Genomic DNA, 10,711 nt, shown 5'->3' with positions numbered 1-10,711 from the left:
TTCACCCACCACATTGTCCTATTGGCGAAGAACCTGAAGCACTTACTGGCGAACCAGTCCGAAACACCATATTCACCCTCATTTCCAGAACAGCTCGCCACGAGTATATATTATCTAGAATTCTAGATCTTATTCATCCGCTAGTCCGAACCGCCAATCATCCCGGAGTAAGAGAAGAAGTCAACGAGCTTCGCGCTCGAGTAGTGGCTTTAGAAAATATGGTGCAAAACCTACGAACACCAGCAGCAGCACCAGCAGCATAACCATCACCACCAGTACCATCAGCATCACCACCAACATCACCAGCTTCATCAACAACAACATCCGCATCCCACGCCTCAATATCACATTCGGTACCTCGGATATCAACATCATACGTCCCATAGATACCAAGGAATATTATTAATAATGAGTTAAAATGTATTGACTCATTCTTCCTGAAGAATTATATATGTATACTTTATATATATATATATATATATATATATATATATATATATATATATATATATATATATATATATATATATATAAGGTTTAATAAATCATTTCGTACTAAGCTATTACGTGTGAATCTTAACTAGTATATACTACTTGGTTAATTCATATCACTAATATGCTATGATGTACACCCTTCGTTAATAACTTAACAATCGTTAATCACTGCTTCAGCACAATAAACTCCATTTCATAGTAAACCAAGTGTATTATTCAAATACGTGTTTGATTTTACACTTCTATTTTCGATGTACTCGAAACTTTTTAGGAAACATTATTCGTGCCTTGCGAAGTTCACAAGGATTTCACGAGCACCAACATCATATACCGAGGTATATCAATAACAATGAACGATGAAGTATTGATTCATAAATTCATTAGTGAAATATTTCGCAACAATTATGAAATCTCTAAGGTTTTGGAGATTATTTATTCTCGTTTCAACCGCAAATCAAATGAGTTTAATATTATATTAACTCACTAAATCTATATGATATCTGAAGAATACATATATGAACGTATATCTTCATAAAGATTGTAATTAAAAACTCTTTTGTACAAACTGTTAATTGTGAAAATATTTTAACGGGTAGGTAATACCCGAGAAATATTTATATTTCACATTAAAATGTTACATTGTACCTTCTTCAAGTCTGATTCAATAATCAGTAACTATCCTACTTACATTCACAAGATATATGTATCCGTTCACCAAAGAACAATCAATTTCATACGAATTCAATTACGTATTCTGATTTTAACATATCAGAATCCAAGTCAAGAATTAACAGAAGATATAACTCTTAGATCCTTACATCTTTCAAAGCTATACTTTGACTTCAAAACTGTGCTAGAACATCACTTCTATTCATAAGACCCGGAAAAATATTCATGTCGTTCAAAATTCTAGAACATCATATGTATGTGACGCCTACATCCTGTGTTCAACACTCAAATTCATAATTCTTGAAAACATCCTTTGTATCCTGACAATCACAATCAGCGTTTAATCATCTAAAAACGAAATTTCTTGAAACCATCTTGTATTGATAACCAATGATTCAAATATGGTTGCATTAAATGCAGAGGAAACAGCAAAATTGTAGATGACCTAAATGATCAAGAGTTCGATGACAAAGAATGGGGTATTAGAAACGCTCAATGGAAAATTTGGTACTGGAAAATGGATTGAGCAAACCATGAAGGAAGCTGTGGACAAATCACAAGGACTAAAACTATAATCCAAGAATCTAGATGATTCGATTTCTGATGAAAACCACAAAAGATCTCTTTAATTATTCTAAATCCTTACAGGAGAATTTTCCTCATTTCATTTGATCTTAGAAAATTCTAAGATATCATCGTATCTTTCGTTATAAATATCCTCTATATTTCTGAAGATATCTTCATAGCGATTCTTGTCCGTGCGATATCTTTATCACATCATAAAGGAAACTGTTTTAATTTCTATATTCTGTAAAATTCAAGTTTAAATTATAAATGTTTTGAAGAAGTGTTGAGAATTGAAGCATGAGTTAGTATAATATAATGACGTCAGGCCAACGTGATTATATTACAGTAAGTCATGCTGAATTTTCTAATGGAAGATGATGATTCGTAAACAATACCGTCATCATTTGCCATGTTACACGACTCTTACATTCTACTTAACCTCTTAACATATCAAGAAAATATATTCTTGATAGTTCTATCCTCAGTGATTCTGGTAATTTAACAAATCAAATTGTGATATTACGTTCCTTTCTGCTTAGAACAGTAAGTTCATTCGAAACTTCATACCTACGAATTCTGGACCATTACTCGCTTTACTTAGAGTCGAGAAGAGAATAAAAAGGCAAAGAGCTCCGAAATATAAGGAAAAATATAAAGCCTGATAACAACACATAAATTATAAATCGTGTATATCAATACGTATTGCAACGTAAAGACACGGGAGAATTAAAAACATTATAACCCCAAGGGAATAGTAGAAGAAAACAAATTCCTCTGGTGGTAAATGAAAAAGAAGAATGACTGTATATATGGTCAATATAATAACAAGGATCAGAACTGGATTAAGCATTTCCTTAATCTTTGAAAGTATGAATTGAGGAAGAAAGTATAGAAGTGGTGAAGATAATGAAACGGAAGAAGCTAATTTATAGCGAAATTCCAGATACAGCAATCGAGGCAATCCACCGCATTTAATTAAAGGAAATCCTAATTTCCTTAATTACCGGAGAATCAAATCATATAAAGATTTCGAAGATTTCTTTAAATCCCTTGAATTCCGGAAATCAACTTTAACTATGTCAAAAGTTAAGGCGAACATTTAATTTCCTCATTTCACTCTTTCGTGATAGCTTCGTTTATACTCTTCCTGGAATCGAATCGTTTCATCCATATTACCCATTGTTGACAAAACTCTATTTTTCAACTCATATTCATCATTAAAATATTCTTGTTGTAAACAATGACGATCTCTATCAAATTTCATGACCGTGATTTTCACGAACTCCTCTCTACTTGTCTGCCCTAATATTGTGGCATAAACGCTCAAGGTTTTAAATGAGCTCAATACTATTCATAACACATCTCATGTGTTCAGTTTACTGAGATGCTTATATAGCACCATCATCCCTTTTGAGGATAACCTAATCAATGAAACTCGTGTTATTCCCTTGAATAACCTCCGCATTAATAATAAAATGCACTTCGTAGAAGAACTTGTAGAAATTATGGTTTGTATGATTTTAACTCTTGAAACAGAACATTATTCTATCTGTTGGAATTCACGCAAGGCCCCGAGCATACCTGGGAACGTGAAGACCAAATAAAATGTAAATATCCTCGTCTACGTACGAACAACGCCGATTGATGGCAACAACAAAATTTCGGGACGAAATTTCTTTTAACGGGTAGGTACTATAACAACCCGGAAATTTTTGACAAAATTTGAACCTAACTTCGATATGATTCCAACGATTCACGAACCATTATTTGTAAATAATTATGTATTAATATTAATTTGTTATATTAATATTATTATTATTATTTAATCATCATTTACAAGTATTATTATTACAACTATTACTAATGTTATTATTATTAATAACATTAATATTATCACTTTTACTAAAAGTAATAAGATTGTTATAAATATAATTATTATTAATACAGCTTATTATTAATAATATTATTATTAATAGTATTATTAACATTATATAATGAGTATTATCATTATTATCATTGTATTACAATTATTATTATAATTATTATTATTATTATCATTATTAATAATTATAATTAAAGTTATCAATTTTATTATTAATATTGTCATATTAATATTATTATCATCATTTTTATTATCATTACCATTAATAATATTATTATTTGTTATTATTATTATTAGGATTATTAATATAATTATTATTATTATTAATAAAATTGTTTAATCAGTAATTAAAAAAAAAGACATATACCTAATTAGGTTTAAGCTGCTGTTAATATTTTTTTTTACTAATTGAGATTTCCAAATCTGCATATCTGCTTCCTTATTTTTTTTAATCGTGATATTTTTTTATATATATTCCATTCGCCATTTTTTATTTTTTATTTAAATCGTGCAATTTTGTTTAATCTCTACTGGTAATGATCTTGTTCTTGTCGACTTAAATTTTGATACAAAAACAAAGTATTATTAGTTGATCATATAAATCCAACTGCATTTATTGAATTAAAACAGGAATTAAATAAAAAAATAAATAAACCGTATCCTGTTATTGACTTAATTTACCAAAACCCAGATATCGAATCCAATTTCAAATTCTATAAATGTAGTCGTGTTTGGAATCCTCTAAGCAAGCTTCCTGTAAAATCTCAAAACCCAATTCATTATATCGTGTTCCAATTTACGAATCAAACTTAAAATTTTTAAAAGTCAACCGATGTGTTCATCCTAAAATTCGATTTATATTTGAAGTTTTAGATTAAATTAAGGGTTCCTATAGTTTCTAATAAGGATTTAGCACCTATTTCATGTTGTAAATTTTGTCTAAAACACTCTAGAATTCGATATTCGATTTAGGTGTTCTTCGTTGTTTTTAAACAGCAGATACATCTGCTATTTTTTTTGTTTTTTGTTTTAAATTCTTTGGAAAACAATAACAATCACATTTAATAGTTTCAATTCTTTACTACAGTCTAATTCAAAGATAGTCTGGTTAAATATAATTTAGTTTGGAGTTAAATCAGATAAACTGATACGGAGTAATGGTCAAGTGTTATTGCGGTGAGCGAGAGGTCGCGGGTTCGAGTCCCGGTCATGGCAGATTATTTTTTTAAAACCTATTCTTGTGAGGTATACTTTTACTATTATTATTATTATTATTATAATTATTATTTCATTATTATTATTATTATTATTATTATTATTATTATTATTATTATTATTATTATTATTATTATTATGATTATTATTATTACTACTAATATTATTATTATTATTGTTACTAGTATTAAAAGTATTATTAGTATTACTAGTATTATTATTATAATTATTAGTATTATCATTATAATTATTGGTATTATTAAAACTATCATTATTATTATCGTTTTAAATATTACTATCATTATTATGATTAGAATTATTATTATTATCATTATTTTGAAAACAATACAAACTATTATTATCATTGTTATTAGTACTAGTATCATTTTATATAAGTATTATTATTAATGTTATCATTATTATTATTACTAATATGACTATCTTTATTAGCATTATTATTATTAAAAAGTATTATCATTTTTACAAAAATTATTATTTTTGCTATCATTAACACTATAGTATTATTATTATTTTTACTACTAATATCACTCTTATTATTACTAATACTATGATTATTATTGTAGATATTACAAAAATTATTAATATCATTACTACTATAAACATATAACATTTTAATTATTATAAGAACTTTCACTTTTACAATTATTATAATTATTATTATTAATTTTACACCTTATTATGATTATTATCATTTTTACTACCAGTATTATTATTATTACAAAATAATACAACTCTTTATTCATTAACATTATTAATAATATTTTATCAAATAAATACTTATATGTAGAATATATATATAACAGTATATGTATATATGTGTGTGTATATATATATATATATATATATATATATATATATATATATATATATATACTTATTCAATTACGAGTATATGTGTTAATATATATACTTGATATAGGTTCGTGAATCCGAGGACAACTCTGCACTTGTTCAGTGCCATCATACACATATTTACTACAAACTATCATATCGTATCGTGAGTTTTCATAGCTCCCTTTTTACATATATTTTTGGGCTGAGAATACATGCGCAACTTTTATAACTGTTTTATACATTAGACACAAGTACCAACTGTTAAACTATGCTATACCTGGCTATGTCCAACAAAGTCCCTGCAGTGATATTTTTAATTGCTCGTTGAATGCATTCTTAATTATTGGGGGTAGGCCTATCGGGAGTAACGTCCCCGATACATTTGACTAAGTCTTTGTATTACCTAATAATGAAATTAAACCGACAAGTATAGACACAACTTGTCATTGGGGCAAACTTTAAACGTTTAGTCTAAATATCACGCACTGGCATAACTTTTGGATCTGCGAGATCTACTTCTATATTAAATCTTGTGGTCTATATCTATTACTGAAATCATTATTTATGATAAACCTATGAACTCACTCAACCTCGTGTTGACACTTTAAAGCATGTTTATTCTCAGGTACTTAAATATTGCTTCCGATGTATATCTGCTGCTTTGATGATGATTGCTTGCTATGCTTGGAGTCTTCATTACATATCATATCAATTAAGAACATTTAATGCTCTAAATACAATGTAATCTATTTATCTTCCGTTGCAAAACTCAATAAAATGTCTCATATAGAGTCGTTCTCGTTTATACAACTGTGATTTGATATAATTAGTCACAAATACCCCAGGCCCTATTTGGGGGTGTGACAATTTTCGGGTTCGGTTGGACCAAAGAGGCAAAAGTTAGACCGAGGACCAGACCGAAATAGCTCGGTTCGGTTCTGGATTAGTCTGGTCCGGTACAGTCTTCGGGATTTTTCGATTTTTCCTGTACCATGCATACCCCTACTTATAGTGAGATATATGGGTATGTTTGGACGCCCCTTATATGTAGATTTTTTGATTAAGATAGGAAGCGGGACCTTTTTCGGTCTTGCCCGTAAACCTGCAACGTCTATATTGTGTTATAAGTTATTCTCTAACGAGGTTGTTTTAGGTGCTTTGGAACTTAGTATATTGGTTGTCGATGTGTTTTCATTCTTTGATTTAAAGTTTTAAGCATTTTTGGTCAAACACAAGATTGTGGCTAATCGGGTTATTAGGATGGGTAAATTCTGGTGTATTTTGGTTTGTGCAGATCGAATAGGTGTTAATTCTGTTTTGAACCATCACTAGATAGCCCAGTGGTTGGGGCCCTGAGTTACTTGCAAGAGGTCTTAGGTTCGAATCCCATATATGACGAATATTTAGTGGTGGCCAGGGATGGGTTGGAAATAGCCATGGAGTAATCCTGCTGCGTTGCGTACATCAGAGTATGAGGTGGATTACTCGCCTTCCCGGGTGGCCCGAACAGGAAAAACCTTCTACCTTTTACCCTTTTTATGTTTTGAACGTGGTTTGTGATGTTCGTTTTGATATCACCCTTTAAGGATCTTACCCGTAATATTTTTAAATTTGTTTGGATTGAAATTGTTGGCATTCCTGTAACACATGTGTCTGATGGCAACACTACGAAAGTGGCCTCTCTTATTGGTGAAGTTATGTCTTTGGCTAAGTCTACATCAGGTCTTGGTAGTGTCAGTTCATCGTATGATTTTATTAAGACCAGTTGTACTAAGCATGTACACGATTCCGTTGAATTTGATTTAGAATATGGGCATTTTTCAAATACAAATCTATGGGTTAATGAGGTGAATTCTTCGCTTGTGGATGATATTTGGTTTAACGATGTTTTCCCCTACGATCTTATTTCCATTTCCAATCGAATTGTTATGGCGGGATATCCTTTTTATGAAGATGTCAACAAAGTGAAAGACGCATTAGTTGTTGAAATCACTTTTTCGTTCTACAACATCCTGAAGTAGTCAAGGGTGAACAAATTTATAGTCTATTCTAACAATTTTGAGATGCATATGAAATCACTTTTTCGTTCTACAAAATCCTGAAGGTCGAACAAAAAAAAGGCTCAATTCGATCAGTTTTGTGTATGTTCGAACAAGTTTTGTTCTACAAATCGTAAAGTCGAACAAAAAAACTTAATTCGAACAATTTTGTGTATGTTCGAACAATTTTGTGTTCAACACTTCATTCTACAACTTTTGGATTTGAACAAAAAAAAGCCAAGTCGAACAAAAAAGGCCCAATTTGAACAAAAAAGACCAAATTCGAACAAAAGATCATTGTTCTACAATTCATAAAGTCTAACAATTTTTACTGAATTCGAACAAAAAAATCAAAATTTTGTGCCCTTAATTCTCAAGGTTCCTTGGGATTTTGGCTCTTGGGATCCTCACTAGGGATGGCAATGGATCAGATATGGATTGGGTGATGCCGTATCCACATTCATATCCATTTAGTTTTTGTTCATCCATATCCATATCCACATCCATTTAGTTTCAGATCATCCGTCCATATCCATATCCAGTGGATTAAGCGGGTTAATGGATATCCAATGGATATTAAAAAAATGTTATAATATTTTCTAATATGCATTTAAAATGAAAACGTGGTATAGCAAAAATAAATATAGCATGCCATTAAAAATTATATCCATAAAAATGTGTAATCTTTGTTGAAGATATAACAAAATTTGCTAAAAAATTTTATAATATAAAAAATTAAATATGAAATTTGTAAATTTATTTTGTTTAATATACATGTTTTTTTGTAATATATTATCGTTATTTCATTATAGGGTTGAAAATAAAATGTAAATTTAACGGTAAATGAGCTTGTAATAGTAAATATATAAGAATATATCTATATTTATGTATATGTATACGTATTTCGGGTGGTAATGGATATATCCATGGATGAAACTTTTCATCCATGTTCATATCCATATCCATTTAGGTTCATCCATATCCGTATCCATATTCATTTAAGTTCATCCATATCCATCACAAAGCGGGTGAATCGGGTGGATATCCACCGAATCGGGTGGCCGTTGCCATCCCTCTCACCTTTTAAATTGTGAGTTCGAGTCACGTAGTGGATAAAAGAGATTAAGAGACCGTGTATGTTTTCGTTGTTTTAAAAAAATATTATATCTTATGTGGCACACCATGGAGATGGATCATTGAAAACGGTTAGAATAAAATGAAAATAAGAAAAAATAGATGTAATGTTTGATGCAAATAGCATGGATCTATTGCTTTTTTTTTGTTTCTTTTTGTTCTTTTTGTTTTGACTGATCATATAGTTTGACTACTTATTACATTTCATGTGATAAATGTACGTGTTTGGTCCCTGTAGTTTGCTTCAAATTGTGTGAATTGGTCTTAACTTTTTTTTCGACGTGGTTGATCACTTCACTTTGAAAATTACCCGATTGGTCACTGAGCCTAACACCCGTCAGTGTTTGGTTGTTGCCTTGTTAAGTCACCCTTCGTGCCACTCACATGAGGGTAGTTTTGTCATTTTAACTACATCATTACTTCCTCGTGTACACTTTCTTTCATCAAATTATCAATGCATAATTTATCTTTTCCCTATTTTCTTTCCTCATGGTTATCTTGTTCCACTTTTCGTTCTTAACCAGATACTAAATTAATAATCAAAAACGAAAATCAAATAAATAAATAAATAAAAAAAAAAAAAAAAAAACTGATCCAAATATATATATAAAACCTTAATTACAAACCCTAAACCACAACAAAATAACCAACATGGCAAAATTGATAAACACAAATAGATACACTCAAATTAATTGATAATCACAAATTGATAAACACAAGTAACCGAGATCTTCATCAGTAACATACCTTCAGCTAAATCCAGGTCGTCAGAATTGAATCGGCGTCTTTAGCGACTTGAGTTTTTTGTTTCTGATCTTGTTGGTGTCATTGATATAAACGACGACATATACATCCATTTGCGAAATTAGGGGATATTGGCTTGATGTTCTAAACGCTCAACCCACTGTCAAATTTCTTAAAAATGTATTAGATTGATGAAGAATTGAATTAATGTTCATTGTGCCCTTTTGGATTTATGATATACATGTACCTAAATAATTTGTTGCAAATGGTGTTCATTATTTTGGGGTATTAGATTCGCGAGATTGCTAAAGTTAGGGGTTATGGAGGTTGTAGATCTGAATGAGTTTGTTTTTTTCGGTATTAGATGAGACTGCTTTTATTCTGGTGCGCATTTTGTTTAGATGTTGATTTTTGGGTACTCATCTTGAGTATTTGTGAGGTTGAACAATTAATTGTAGTTGGTAGTAGGTGGAAAGGGGATGAATGTTTATATTCAAAGAAATGGGTAAAAAGATGTGAATGAGATGATTGTTAGATATGAAAAATTAGGGTTCTTAATAAAAAGGAAAGAAAGATGTGAATGGGAAGGAAATAATTAAATGTCGAAAATACCCTCACATAGATGGCACGTGAATAATATATTTAACGGACTTTTTTACGGACATTAGGCTAAATGACCTTCCATGTAACTTTTGCAAAGTAGATTAATTAACCACGTCGAAAAAAAGTTTATGTTGATTCATGCAATATAGAGCAAACAACATGACCACCAATGAAATTTTATCTATTACATATACACAAAATAGCTCGTGTTAGATATTATGTATGGGCAGCCTCCACACTAGATTTATTTTTCATCGCACACTATAACATATGTCGACGCTTTGGATCTTAGATTAAAAGTTATTCCTAATCTAGAAGCGGAAAACACTAGATTGGGTTGAGCCGAATATAATTAAACCTTTCGGGATCAAAGAATCAAACCTACACGAGATTAGAACGATGCCTAAGGTTGCTATTCAGTTGGGGTTGTGTTAGGGACGATAGCAGAGACTAGAGAGACGGCTTGGATGTTTAGAATGCTAACCTATCAATGTAACCCATCTCCTCT

This window comes from Rutidosis leptorrhynchoides, chromosome 1 (genome assembly GCF_046630445.1).
Source record: "Rutidosis leptorrhynchoides isolate AG116_Rl617_1_P2 chromosome 1, CSIRO_AGI_Rlap_v1, whole genome shotgun sequence".
Lineage (NCBI taxonomy): Eukaryota > Viridiplantae > Streptophyta > Magnoliopsida > Asterales > Asteraceae > Rutidosis > Rutidosis leptorrhynchoides.
The sequence above is the reverse complement of the archived record's forward strand: the minus strand, read 5'-3'. Positions refer to the sequence as shown.